Source organism: Chlorocebus sabaeus, chromosome 12 (genome assembly GCF_047675955.1).
Source record: "Chlorocebus sabaeus isolate Y175 chromosome 12, mChlSab1.0.hap1, whole genome shotgun sequence".
Lineage (NCBI taxonomy): Eukaryota > Metazoa > Chordata > Mammalia > Primates > Cercopithecidae > Chlorocebus > Chlorocebus sabaeus.
The window spans coordinates 72,678,605-72,693,661 of record NC_132915.1 but is presented as its reverse complement, the minus strand read 5'-3'; the positions used below and the strand labels follow the sequence as shown (position 1 = coordinate 72,693,661).

The window sequence follows — 15,057 nt, the reverse complement described above, 5'->3', positions numbered from 1 at the left end:
ATCACACCTGCAAAGTCACCCTTTTCTATGTAAAGTAACATATTCACACGTTCCAGGGATTTGAACATGGGCATATTTAGGGGTTCATTATTCTGCTTACTACAACTTTCCTAAACCTCAATAGTTAATGAAGGTCAGAGCTCAGATAATAAGTCTAACAATTTTCAGTCACATGTACGACACTATAAATTATTTAAATCACCTGAATGAGAAATAATGGTTTAAAATATTACTATTTTCTATCCTAGATGGATTATTTTAGAGGAGAAAAAATAATCTTTCCCTTGTTATTGGCAAAAGATGTACAAGGTCTTCTACATTTATCGTAACTGAACATTTTGTAATAGTGTAGCCTTCCAGCTGAGACTCTTAGGGACTAATAAATGAGAACACATTTGGAAGTTCTGTGCAGGAAATATGCAATCAAAATGGAGCTCAGCAGACAAGAGCCAGCGACATAACAGAGCTTCATATGGCCAGTGGATAATGTGCTTCTGAAGACTTTTGCAGAAAACAGGTATTTTGTGAATAATACTTAGTAGTTCATTAACATAACTCCTCTTTTATGACTGACAGATCATTACAGTCTTGCAAACATGTGGGATTTCTTTGCATTTATATTTGCTTGATCTTGTTGAGGGGCTGGGAAATTTCAGGGCAAGGGGGTACTACTGACACTTGAAATTGTTACTAAAAAGGGAAGAGTAGAAAGCAGAGAAAGAGAATTAAATAAAACAAAGAAACTGAGCCACAGGTGGCCATCTGATCATAACTTACTTGTAGAAATCTTGGAGAAGACATTATTTTTTTCCACAAGACCTCAAATGTGTATTTAAACTAATCTTATCTAACTGATAAGAAATAGGGTAATCCTAGATGAGAGCTGGGTTGCAGGCGTTTGTGCCTTTTATGTTTTGGACTTTCTTTCTGTTTTTGCTGGGTTAAATTAATATTCAAGAATCTTTTGGTTGGTATTTGAAAGCAAGTTTATTCCCTCCAACCATATAATAGCTACCTAAAGAATTACTAATTGATAACAAAGCATTGCATTTCATTTTTGTTTGGAGTGATTTCACATTGCCATTACCTAATTAGGCTGTGTGTGTATGCTTTTACTTTCATTAGTCCATTTTCCCCTTCTGTTATCTTCTGGATATACAATGACGAATTAAAGAGATATGTTTTTCAATGTTTTGGAGCTTATATTCTAATGAACAAGACCGAACAAAAGTAAAAACAACCATGGCATAAGGCTATAAAAGAAAACTAAATGTATTTTGACGCAATGATGTGAGCAGAATTTAGTAATAGAAAAGTTAAGAAAGTATTGAAGGTGTTTCTAAAATGTCTTTCATGTGTTTAAAGGTACAAATATGACCACTAGATATATATGATTTCATACAAAGAGATATTTTGGAATAAATGGAGATTACCTTTCTTTTCCTTCTTTACCAGAATATACTCCATGGCTGGTTGTGTTTTTCAGTTTTTATAAGGTACTTCATACTTAGCACCATAACTAGCTTATAATTATGTAGATAATACATGTCTTCATATAATATTAAATAAAAATAAGGCACAAAGAGCTTAATAGGTTTGTTCCAATCAAATTAGAGTCTTTTTTGTTTTGTTTTTTTGAGATAGAGTCTCTTTTTTTTTTTTTTTTTTTTTTTGAGAGGGAGTCTCGCTTTGTCGCCCAGGCTGGAGTGCAGTGGCCGCATCTCAGCTCACTGCAAGCTCTGCCTCCTGGGTTCAGGCCATTCTCCTGCCTCAGCCTCCCGAGTACCTGGGACTACAGGACCCCGCCACCATGCTCGGCTAATTTTTTGTATTTTTAGTACAAAAAATTCACCATGTTAGCCAGGATGGTCTCCATCTCCTGACCTCGTGATCCACCCGCCTCGACCTCCCAAAGTGCTGGGATTACAGGCGTGAGCCACCGTGTCCCGCCTTTTTGAGACAGAATATCTGACTCTGTCACCTAGGCTGGAGTGCAGCGGGGTGATCTTGGCTCACTGCAGCCTCTGCCTCTCAGGTTCAACCAATTCTCCTGCCTCAGCCTCCGGAGTAGCTGGGACTACAGGCACGCACCACCACACCGGGCTAATTTTTTTTTTTTTTTTAGTAAATACGGGGTTTCTCCATGTTGGCCAGGATAGTCTTGATCTCCTGATCTCATGATCTGCCCACCTCAGCCTCCCAAAGTGCTGAGATTACAGGCATGAGCCACCATGCTCAGCCTTAGAGTCATGTTTTGACCATAGCCTTTACCCTCCTCAATACAGTTTACTGAGATCGCCTGTTGATCTCTTTTTACTTGGCGGTTTATAATTACCACTTGGCAGTGATAATCATAAAATTTTTTCAAGTGCCTAAAAATTTAATTAATTTAACATAAAATATATTGTAATTGTAATTATTTTGTTTTAAAAAATTCTGACTCAGATGCTGTTATTTAACTGTACCTTTAAATACACTGATGTAATACACTCTCAAAAATAAGAAAGAACGTATTCATTGAGACTCACATATATTTTTAAGTGAGCTTTTAGATTAATTATATCATAGGTAAATTAAAAGAGAGGAAAGATTTTCTCTGCCAAATCACCACTTTGGTCTTGTTAAAGAAAAGAAGCAGAAGAGAGAAAAGTAGGAAAATTGAAGAGAGAAGTAAGAAAGACTGAGGAAAGAAGTAGAACAATAAGAATAGAATCTGTAGGATAAATGGCAATGAGTAATGAGAGATGAGGGGATGGGGAAACATGTTTAGGAAAAGATAAAAATGAATTAGAACATAAAATCATCTTCATCTAACTCTGAACTACTCAAATACACACTTTAGTAGTATGTGGGAGAGTCAGAGAGTGTGGCTAGATAATGTCATCTATCCTGACTTATTTTTCTTTATATAGATTATCGCTTTCCAGAAACTTAATTTCTTTCACCATGTTGATTGTCATGGACTCCATTGTTCTCTATCCCCTTAATTCTGACAACTTTTGTGACTGAGATTTAATTACAGATATAGTCACTATCTCATACCATAACAGTTGAAGAGGCGCACACTGTGATTCGCTAATTTTGAAGTTTTCTTTGTTTTATAACTTAGAATTTGTTGAAAATAAAATAAGACAAGAAGTGCTTTTTATTGGGGTGCCATAGGCAGATAAAACAATATCTAAAAGAAACAGAGTGCATTTTCTAAGTACATATTTTATTTTCCTATGTTGTTGTTCATATTTGAAATATGTTATTAATATGTGTAGCATATGAATTGTATTTAGTTAGATTCTAAAGCACAAAGGTTTATATAACTTTATAATGTAACCTAGTATATATTTTCTTTTTCTATTTGGTCCTTGAGCCATATTTAATATCAGTTGTGACAGGGCTAATATGCAAATTTATATTTTCTTTCTTTTGTTGCAGAAGAAAAAACTAAATTAATTTTAATATATCACTTACATTTTGGTTATTTATAAGACCACATACTTACATTAATTTTAAATTAGTAATAAATGTAGAACTAAATAAGTACAGTGACAAGAACTAAATAAGTACAGCTTACAAGAATGCTTCATATGAGAATCTATGTGAAAAAAACACACAACATTTTACAATAACTAATTTTGAAAGTGTTCAGGAAATGTGTTCTCCAGATAAAGCTTTCATCAACATTACAATAACTGTGTCAAGACATTCAGTATGGCAAGAATTTGTTCCTGTTGTGTCCTGCAGATTGACAGCTGACTTCACCTGATGTCAGGTGAAAGCAAAGCACACACAAGAAAAATTGAACAATGTTACATCTTTAGTTTACTGATGCAGCTGGAGAAAAAGATATTTTCTTGGAAGAAAATGTACAAAAGGGATCTAAGTGGGAGAATATCTGTAATGATAAATGAAATTGCATGGTCTCTGTGGCCCATAAAATTGGATTTTATTTTATTCTAATTTGTTTTTGATTTAAAATTCCTAGCACAAATAAAAATCATAAAAGGATAAGAAGCTTTAAAAGAACAATTTGAGTATCTTTATTATATGAGGTTTGACCTTAGTAGTTCTTTATTGAACTATGTAACCATTTTATCATTACTGGGAAAAGCATATTGAATCTTTAAGATGAAAATATTGTAGGAAAACCGTATAAATTACTTGCTCACCTAACTCAGCTTTAAAATAATGTTTGCATAAACTGACACGTTCATTCTTCGCTAATATAACTCCCTGAGAGCAAACATTCATATTAACTACTCATCTATGTCATCTATAATTTTGTTACTTACAGTTAACTAAGAGTGTAACATAATCAGTAATGTTTTAAAATGTGTAATATGCCAGTTAACTGTGAAAAAGATGAAATATATATATATATATATATATACACACTTTAATAGATTCTGTAGATACTACAAAATGACAATTTTTCAATGGATTTATAATTGTGTGTGACAAATGACATGATTTGCCAGCTGTGGGAATTAAGGGTATGACGTTTCCTCAAATGTTTCGTTCAATGTCAGGTATATAAAAAAGGAATTAATTCAGATAAAAATGAAGAATTGAAGGGACTCTAAACTATCTCACAAGACGAATTATGGAAGGCAGCATGGCATTTTAAAATAGCAAATGTGGCCTCACAAGGGAATTAGGTGTATCTCTTCAGTATTTGAAAGCCTGTCATGAGCAAGGGGATTAATGTCTGTTTTAGATAAGTATTTCAAATATAGATTTTCATTTAAGTAAAGGCAAGGTTTTATGCCAGAGGGATCCAAGTATGTCTGCTACCTAAGATAATGAGTATCTAGTGTCTGTAGATATTAAAGAATTGAGTCAATATATGTTAAAGATGAATGTTTTGGAAGAAATTTAAGTCATCTAGGCAATGTCTATCTAGTGGTATTGGAACGAATTTTACTTTCTTACTCAATTTGAGCAACTGGATGGCCCAAACATACGATATTGACATAATTCTATAGTAACGTATATTTATAAATTATCCACTGCTTTGATTGTATTGATTGAATCAATGAGTCACAATGGCAGTTTGAAGATTTAGACTTAACTGATATGATATGCACGTAGAAATTTTTAAAGAACACAAACTAAGCAGAATATGAACCCCTTTATGACAAAAACTTTTCATTTGCTTAACGTGCAACTGTAAGCTCAAATTGACGATGCTAGTTAGAAAACTTACCAACATAGTTCTTTAGAAAGATAATGTATTTTTGAAATCATCCATATCTAGGTTACAGTTTCAGTGCTAGCATTTGTCAGCTGTTGCCTATATCCCTTTGATGGATTATAAACTGAATTTAAATGTGAAGATAAATTTAAATTATATATGTAAATGTTCTATGTCATATCTGACATGTATTACATGTTCAAAAATGTTAATTTTATTTTATATAAGTTTAACTGAAATTATTTTGTCTTCTAGCAGGGAAAACTAACGATTTCATGAATAATTTCCAACATGTAAGAATACAATTTAACACTCTTAGACAATAATGCCCACTAAACTTAATTCTACTTCTTTAACCACCCCTGAGCCCATCCACATCTTATGGAGACCAGGCTACACTTGTGGAAGCAAAACTTATTTGTAATTTTCTCCTTTCTACCTATTGAGTTATAAGGAATTGAATATAAACCACATTATGTCAACTCTAAATTACAGCTCTGCCCAATTAGACCAAATGCAAACTGTCAATGCAGGATCATCCAGTACTAAACTCCACCAGAAATAACTCATTGTCTCTGCAGTTATGGCTTATGCCATCACTTCTTAAAACTAACAGAACATTTACCATCCTCCTGCTAAAAATTTCATTCGTTTCTGGTAGCCTTAATATTTGACAGAAACAAAGAAAGTCTCCTGGGTAAAATGTAGTACTTTTGTAATTGGTTCTGAAGGAAGGAAGAAAGCATAAAGAGGTTCAAATAATTAACTTATTCTTCTCAGTTAGTCACTGGGAGCACATAGACAATAGGCTCTCTTTCCATACAGTAAATATATTTTCCTGCTATATATGTGATATATGTGAGTTATCCCCATTGTAAGATAATACACAAATTTTAATTAGCTTAATACTTGGTATGTCAATTTGATGTGTTTCAAAAAATTGTTGATTATATTTCCACAAATATGAATTCACTAATACTAATTATTCTTTTCATTTTTTATTAGCCTTTGTTGTGTTTGAATGAGAGAGACTGCAATAAACCTTTCATCTATCTCACACATAGCAAGTTTGAATCAATAGATTCACCCAATTATGGACAGTCACTTGGATCTTAATTTACTATATGTTTTATTGTAAATTTTCTATAGTACAAGTACAAAAAGACATGTATAGTCACTTAATTTAAATAACTATGGATTTCTTTAACTTACTTAAATTATTAAGCAACTGTATTTGCCAGCAAGTCTAAATAAGTTTTAGTTAAAGAATCAAAATAAGCTCTTTAAAAGCATACACTCTTCGTTTCCTGACAAACATTACACCTTACTTCTATAAAAACATAGTGGATTTTTGAAATTTTTAAATTTAGAAGTAGAAGAGGGATAAATACACAGTGACTCAAAATACAACTCAATGATTCATCTAACTTTGCATACACTGCCTAGATTAGATTATGTAATTTGATGCCTTCAAATACGATCATGGGGTTTTCTTTCCTGTATCTTTTTTCCTATTTGTTTTTCTTCCTCTCCTTTCCCTTCCATTCATAAATGATTCAATGTTAAATCCATTATTTGGGGCCAGAGGAAAGTGAACATCCTTTGCATGGGTATCGTGGCTTGAGGTGTCAGAGTCCAAGTGGAGTGACAGACATCCACATTGAGAGACTACTTGGGATGGGGTGTCAAAGTCAAATAAGGGTACAAAGTTTATCCATATGGAGAATCAACCTGGCATGGAATTTGTGAATGTAAGTGGAGCGAATAAGGTGTCAATACAGGATGCAACCTGTTATGGGTAGTCAGAGTCCAGGTGGAATTAGGAAAGCGTCCCTCTAGTAAGGGGAATCTGAACCCACATGTACTCAAGAGCTTGTTGAAGAATATGGGTAGCTGGTGCCAGTTGGCAGTGCCACATACAGGAAAAGGGTGGCCTATGCCTAGAGAAGTCCCAACATCAATGGCAGAGCCAAAACAGGGTGAGGAAAGTGTCCAGCAAGGGGGCTACCTATTGTGAAACAGCAAACACAAATGAAATATCCGTATCTGAGGGTGAGTTGTCAGAGCCTGAGAGAGTCGCAGAGAGGATTCATACTGTAAAAAGGCCTAGAGTAGTGTGGCCTATTGGATAATACATGACAGCTCACAGAGGTGGCCTGAAATGGGGTGACAGATTTTGAGGTGGCCTAGCATGAACAGTCAGAACTTAAACAGGGGAGAAGGGTATCATTGTGAAGTTGTGGCCTGACAGGAAGTATCGGAGCTCAAGCATGGCAAGGGAGGTCTTCACGTAGAGTCATACTGAGACACAGGGTCTTGGAGTATGAACTATGTGAAACACTTTCACAAGGAGGGATACCCTAAGGTGACATTTCAAAGCATGAGGAGGAAGAGGAGGGCATCTATGTAGGAATAAGGCACAACGAAAGGTCCCAGAATGTAACCATGGTGAGGAAGGTATTCATGAGGGAGAGCAGCTCCGAAGAGTAATTCAGAGTCTGAATGACTAACAAAAACATCCAAAACTGGAGACAGAAAATAAAGGACAGAATTCAGTTGGTACCAAGAGATTGCGCCTCCTGGGGGAAGGTCCACTGTGAAGCACCAGTGTTCCACACAGTGGCTCACTCCTGTAATCCCAGCACTTTGGGAGGCCGAGGCAGGCAGATCACAAGGTCAAGAGATGGAGACCATCCTGGCCTACATAGTGAAACTCTGTCTCTACTAAAAATACAAAAATTAGTTGAGTGTGGTGATGCATGCCTGTAGTTCCAGCTACTCGGGAGGCTGAGGCAGAAGAACAGCTTGAACCTGTAGGCGGAGGTTGCAGTGAGCTGAGATCATGCCACTGCATGGCAGCCTGGCAACAGAGCTAGACCCCATTTCAAAAAAAAAAAAAAAAAAGAAGAAGAAGAAGAAGAGGAAGAAGGTGCCCATGCTGAAGAGGGTGGTCTGCTGTGGAATGTCAACATCCTAATGGGGGTAATGAGGATTTTCCCATGTGGAGGAGGCATATGAGTGGATGTCAGAGCCTCAGTGCAGTGTGGAATGCATTGGCAAAGAGGAAAAGTTTGGTTATATTCAGGATGACGGATCAAGTCAATTAACATATTAAAGATAATGCTGGGTTTCTCAATGCTGTGGAAGAGAGAAATATCAAAAAGCATAAAACTGTTGGATTGTCCCTGGCAGTATCACTTTTAATTCGTGGCTTTAAATACATAGAAATGGATGGAAAAATATAAACGAGATTTCTGCTGCTGTCCTTGAAGGAATAATTTCTAAAAGACATGCACTGTCCCCTAAACTACTGGTAAATTTGACAAAATATATGAGGAAAATTATGTTTACCAACATTGGACTAGAATAAGTACAGAAATTTGGTTTGGGAAGCCATGTCACCGCTTTACTATTACGTCTTCTCACATAGATTCCCTCCTGATCTTTGTCATGCTCTGTATTGAACGCTTTTGGCTATTCCTCCATAGCTTTGGACTCCATTACCCCATGCCTGGCTACCACCCTATATGAAGATTTTCCTCACCAAGATTACCAAAGCTTCCTGCCCAGAGCCTAGGTCTAAATACCAATTCAATAGAGAAAATATAGTGTTTTCCACAAATGATGCTGAAACAACTGGACATCCACCTGCAAAAAGAAATGATCATAGACAAAAACCTTATACCTTTCATAAAGTCTGATTCAAATGGATCATAGACCTAACTATAAAATGCAAAACTATACAACTACTAGAAGATAACAGGAAAAAATCTAGATGATATTAGGTTTAACAGTGACTTTTTCAGTGGAACACCAAAGTACAATCTATGAAAAAGAGTGAAATAAAATGACCTCAAAAGGCTACATATATATTGTTTGCAAAGCATGTCAAATTACAGAAAAGGCAGAACTGTGGAGACAGTAAAAATATCCATGGTTGTTCAGAGATTAGGAGGGAAGAAGGGATGAATAGGTGGAGTAGAGATGATTTTTGGAGAGGTGAAACCACTCTTTATGCTATGATAACAGTGCATGCTTATCATTATACATTCGTCCAGACTCATAGAATGTACAACACCAAATATAAGCCCTAATGCGTATTATGGACTTTAATTGATAATGATGTGTCAATATTGATTCATGGATTGTAATAAATGTATCACTCTAGTGTGGGTTGTTGATAGTGAGGAAGTCTGTTCCAGTGTGGAGTTAGGGATATAGGGGAACTTGTAATTTCCACTCATTATTGCCATTAGTCTAAAACTCCTTTAAAAATTAAAGTCTGTTGTTAAAAAGATACAATTGAGAGGATAAAGTGAAAATAATAATAATGCGTTTGTGGTTTATTTCAAACACACATAGAAGTAAATGCCAAAATTTGAAAAAAGATTGGAAGAATAAATGAAATCTCCTAAGATTCTAAATTTATATGTGATATGGCATAATATTTGGGCATGAAGTATAATAAGTTAAAATATATGTTATAATTTATAAAAAGTCAATAAAATTAAAACAAAGGAAATTAACTACAGATAGTAAGTTTTAAAAATATGGACTACAAATGTACTCAATCCAAAAGTAGGAGGGAAAGAAAAAATAGAGCCAAGATCAGATAAAATAAATTGGAATCAAATATCAAGATTGTAGAAAATTTGGTTATCTAGCTTTATGCTCAAATATATTGATAATCAAAATTTTCCAATGGCTTAAGCATCTTATTTAAATGGCAAACTTGATGAAAAGGCCAGGCACAAACATATGCTGCCTACAGGAAACTCATATTAAGTAATATTTTGAAATTATAGCTAGGTTAAAAGCTTAGAAAGACACATTCTGTGTAAGCTACTAAACATTACAAAAACTGTAGTAAGCATATTAGTATCAGAAAAAGCAGACTGAAGAAAAAGCAATGCCCATATATAACAAAGGAGTATTTCATAATAATAATAGTGGTGTCGGTTCCCCAAAAAGACATGGCATTCTTAAATATATATGTACCTAATGTAAAAGTTTCAAAATTAATACATAAATAATAGATAATGTGAAATTCGTCTTGTCATGATTGAGGAAGAGGACATAGATTCACCATTACACAACTAGAATATGTGAAACAGAAGCTTTTAGTCATTGGACAACAGGTACTGTAGGACTGTGATCTTTGGTAAATGGAATAAAAATGAGTGGAGGCCTATGGTTTCCTAGCTTGCTGTTTGTGGATAGCTTGCAAAAAAAGCCTGTGTTCTGTTACAATTGCAGATGCACACTATAGTTTAGGGAGGTAAAAATAGGCAACATTTATGCAAATGCAGCAGAGTCCCAGAAAGAAGGTAGGCTCAAAGAGAAAGAGAGAAATAAAGAGGATGACATCAGTGGAAAATTCCTTGTGATTTTTCAAACTTAGTAGTGATCTGTGTAAGTATAAGAGACAACTACTTGTGACTGGGAACAAAATATGATTTTGATTTTAAAAATCATACAATTGCACTTGCGCGTGCGCGCACGCGCGCACACACACACATCTTGCCCAGGCTGATCAAAATCAAATTGTGAAAAAGTTATGATAAATACAAAAGCAACAAAGATTTTAAAGGTAGCCAGGAGAAGGAAAATGACACATCACGTACAAAGGGACAGCACTAAGAATACACAGACTTCACATTAGAAACACGGGAATCAATATTCCATTGTAGAAATGCAATGAGAAGTATTTCACTCTATTTATCTCACCCAAATGTGTTTTATCTATGTACCTATCAATGCACTGTTTGATTCTTTGTTTAGTTTATAGGCTACCAAGTGTATCTATTATATTGTCACATGTTGCTTTTGAAAGAAAGTTCGTATTAGTAAATTTAATTAAATTTTAAAGTTACCTTCTAAAGGTGATTTGAGGAGTTATGACACTAGAAATCCTGACATAAGGTCTAACCACAATTCCTTAAGTGAGGTATTGTTAGAGGAACCACAGGTAGAGGGCTTATTTCGTGGTGAGGGAAGAAAGTGACATTTATTTTTTTTCCACTTTAAATATGCCAATTATATTTCAATAAAAATATTTTAAAGTTTATGGTGTATAGATATATATCTCATATATAATCTTTTATGAAAGTAACATTTATTATAAGTACACATAACTCATACAAATTGTCGAATGTAATTATTGTGTCTGTGCTATTATTTTACTATTATCCTCCTTTAAAAGTTGAGAAAATGTTGTAGTCAAGCAGGTAAGAATTAGAGGTTGATGGAATGTCAGGGGAGTTCTTTAACCTCTTTGTGTCACAGGCAACTCACCTCTAATTCAGAATACAGCAAGCCATTTTTTCCTCTAGATTTAATTATACTAAGATTTGGATATTATTGAAGAATAAAAAAAATTATCATAAGAGCCTGTTTCTGGTTTGAATACAAAATTAAATCTCGTTTTAATTGTCCATCTCAGTGTAAAATAAAATATTTTCCACCTTTCAACTTTTAACTTGTTTTTACAGGAAGAGTTTTGTGTGCTGGATTTATACATAGATTCTATGATGCCTGTGATTGCACGCAGTTGGATGCAGTTCCAAAAAAGCCATTTACTCACTATCAATGTGCGTAAAGTATGGAAACCATGGCTGAGTAGCGACAAATGTAAAAATAGCTTTAGGAACGTGGTTGACCATACATTCAATGTTAAGAAATAGTAATGTGGCTAAGGATGTATTAACTGAAATATCAGCTGTAGGAGTGGGGCAGCAGAACTAGTCTTTCTTCTCTGCTTCCCTGAGACATTTTGAGAAATGTTTTCAGTTATGGGCACTTTATTTTCAATGATAGCAGTGTACTGGAGAACATTTAGAAGACAGGAGCCTTTAACTGGAAATCGTGGTCTGTGAAGAACATTTGAAAAGCAAATGCAATAATATTTTCATGTGGAATCAAATGATCAAGGTAGTTAATGTGTTCAGAGCACTTATTATATAAGAAGCTGTATGATATGTCACAGAAAAAAAAAAAAAATGTACCAGAAGGAGTTAAGTGGGCAAAGAAGATTTTATCCAAGAATCTTGCCTGGCCAAGTACAGCTGTTTCCTAGGTGGTTGTACGTACAGTCTGAAACTCAAAAGAGAGAACAAAGAAGGGGTCAGCATGTAGAAGTCATTTAAAGTCATTCATGTTAGACCAAATAAGAAGGAGTGAAAAATGATTAAAAGAGGGCATACGCTTGCATTCTGAGATAGCAGACTCCTGAAAGCCAAAGAGAAAGAGACGAAACTGTGATAGGTATAGATATAAAACTAGCAGAATTTAGTATTTTTGAGGACAAAAGAAAAAACTTTCAAAATAGGGTGTATAGTTAACTCTGCTAGAGGCAGTTGAGAAGTAAGGTAACAAGTGAGTTTCCATTGTAAATTGTTGGTAAATATATCAAAATCAGTTTTATGGGAAAGCTTGGGGTTTGGCCAGATGATTGAAATAGTTCAAGACGTGAATGAAAGGTGAAAAGAGAATAAATCTAATTCTACAGAAAAGCTTTCAGTGGAGAGGGGGAAGCAGAAGATTCATTAGAAAAACAAGGATGCCAGAGTAAGAATCTGGGAGGGATGGGTTTTCAAGGGAACTTGGAAAAATGGAAAAAAAAAAGAGAAGCTATATTTTCTTCATGATTTAAAATTAGCTGAGGATGAGAAAGGCAGAAATGATAGAAATTGATGAAGGCAGAAATGATGTAAATTTCCATGAACTGGAAAAGAGAAAAGTGGTCAGAAAAATGCTAGGATATCTTGTATGTGTTAAGGACCCTTTTAGGGTTGATAATAATGTGTTTACATTGGTGTTATTCTGATGGCTATTCTGTTTTCTTCAGCTGTGTTCTGATGGCATGTAGAAAGCAAATGTTTCAACTTATAATTTGAAATCTGGGATTTTGAATCCAAATTTGATAGTGAAGTGAATGTAGCAAGAAACTTAAGGATAGAGGGAAATAAACAGGTCAAGTGATCATAAGTACCAGTGAAGTACAAAATTATTAGCAGTGGGAGAAGTTAATTAAGCAGGCAGAATTATGTGGTCAAGGAGTGGGTTTATTTGTACATATACATTTATATAATTGGGACATGCTCAACATAGAGTTGAGGATATTTTAATAGCTGAAATATTCTTTAGACATATTCTATTGACTAAAAGATTCCTCTGTGCAGATATATTTAACCTTACTCCCTTTATAGTTGTTCTCAAGTTTCTGTCATTCTGAATAATGTCAGAAACATTCTTGTACATAAACTAAATAGCCTTACAACATAAAAAAAGGACTATTGCAATAGCTTTATGTAGGGCAGTGGGACTGAATTCTACTCCCCACTGAGTAAAAAGAAGGAAAACTTTTAAGGAGTAAGCTAGTGGAAAAGTACTGGAGGACTTTAGCGGGTAGGTTGGTCCATGTGATTAGGCAACTCGTATGTATTCGCTAATTACCACTTATCAAAGTTAGGCTTCTATCCTCTCACAAAGACTGACAGTGGGTGGGGCCCTGGGGAGGGGGCGGGGGCAGAAATACCTGAAGAGAAGAGAGGTAAGTTGACTATAGTCAGAAAGAAGTCTTTCTAAAGTTTAATCAAGCTTAAGGGAACATTGAGGCCATCTTGGTCAGAGAGCAAATGAGTGACACAGCCGTTAAATGCAGAGACTGGAAACAGAGTCTCTGGATTGAAACGTAACTGTCAGATCTTAGACAAATTACTTAATCTGTTTGTGCCTCAATCTCTTGACATGGCATAATGAGAATAATAACAGTGTTATTTTTGAATTAAATTAGATAATATTTGTAGTAAATATCTAACACATAAGTACTGTGGAAGTAATCATTAAATAAAAATTATTCTACTTGATCCTTATAACAAACCTATGAAAGGTACTATTATTATTTTATTGACAATGGAAGAGAAACTTAGGGGGATAAAATTACTCTATACATCCAGCCTGTGTTAGAATACAGGAAGTCTGAAGCTGAGACTGTTCTCTAAACTGGAAAGGTGCAATATAGAGTTGACATACAAGAAATAAGTATAATGGAAATTCCTTTTGAAGAAACTTCCAAGTAATAATACAATGTCAAAATAGGCCAACCTGGCATGACAACCTCAGCAGTGAGTGAACATTGCATTAATGGAGACTTAGTGTTTTTGAGAATCAGACATATAATTTAATTAAATAGTCTTTAATTTAAAATATCACATCATATACATTCAGACAAATGAAAACATTAATTTCTTGGGAAGAATTGTATTCTTTACTTGTGAGAAATAGAAAAAATAATCACCAATCACTTGCTTTGTGTCTTTTGCTGTGCTAAATTCCAGTATATGATTTTTCACGTGTTAGTTGGAACCATCTTGTGTTTCAGTGACATAAAAATATAGACATGATGGAAGTTTATTTTATAACTATTAAACGCTAGTTAATAAAAAGAGGCTTTAGCAAAATGAGTCTTTGGGGAAAAATAAATGGGATGTTTAAATTTAAGTGGAATAAATTACATCACATATTTATGGCTCACTTTGATGTTTACTTACATAACATTTCTGCTAAAATTATATGAGTGCATTCAAAAACACATACTAAAAATATTTGTGTGCAAAAGGAAGTTAGAGTACTTTGCTAAAGAAAATTTAAATGGACCTGATCCATCCATAGATAAGGAGAAATTGATTATATAATACTTTTATTATGATATTACTTATAGTCCATTTCTTTTAATTTCAATTACAAGAACAAGATAGTTCATTTATTTTTAACCACAAGAAATAAAGGGCACAAAAGAGACCCATTGTTACCAATTACTGTATATAAGAGAGCAGAAAATAAAAGAGAAAATATAATTAGCATAATAA

The 15,057-nt window shown here is 34.4% G+C and overlaps 1 long non-coding RNA gene across 1 annotated transcript in view; it reads left to right on the top strand.

Moving 5' to 3' along the window:
• The first annotated feature begins 407 nt into the window (after positions 1-407).
• LOC140713084 (uncharacterized) overlaps positions 408-15,057 on the top strand; it is a 237,398-nt gene continuing 222,748 nt past the window's right edge. Inside the window, exon 1 of the long non-coding RNA XR_012094942.1 lies at positions 408-517. This is a non-coding gene — a long non-coding RNA (uncharacterized lncRNA). The remainder of the gene's footprint in view (positions 518-15,057) is intronic.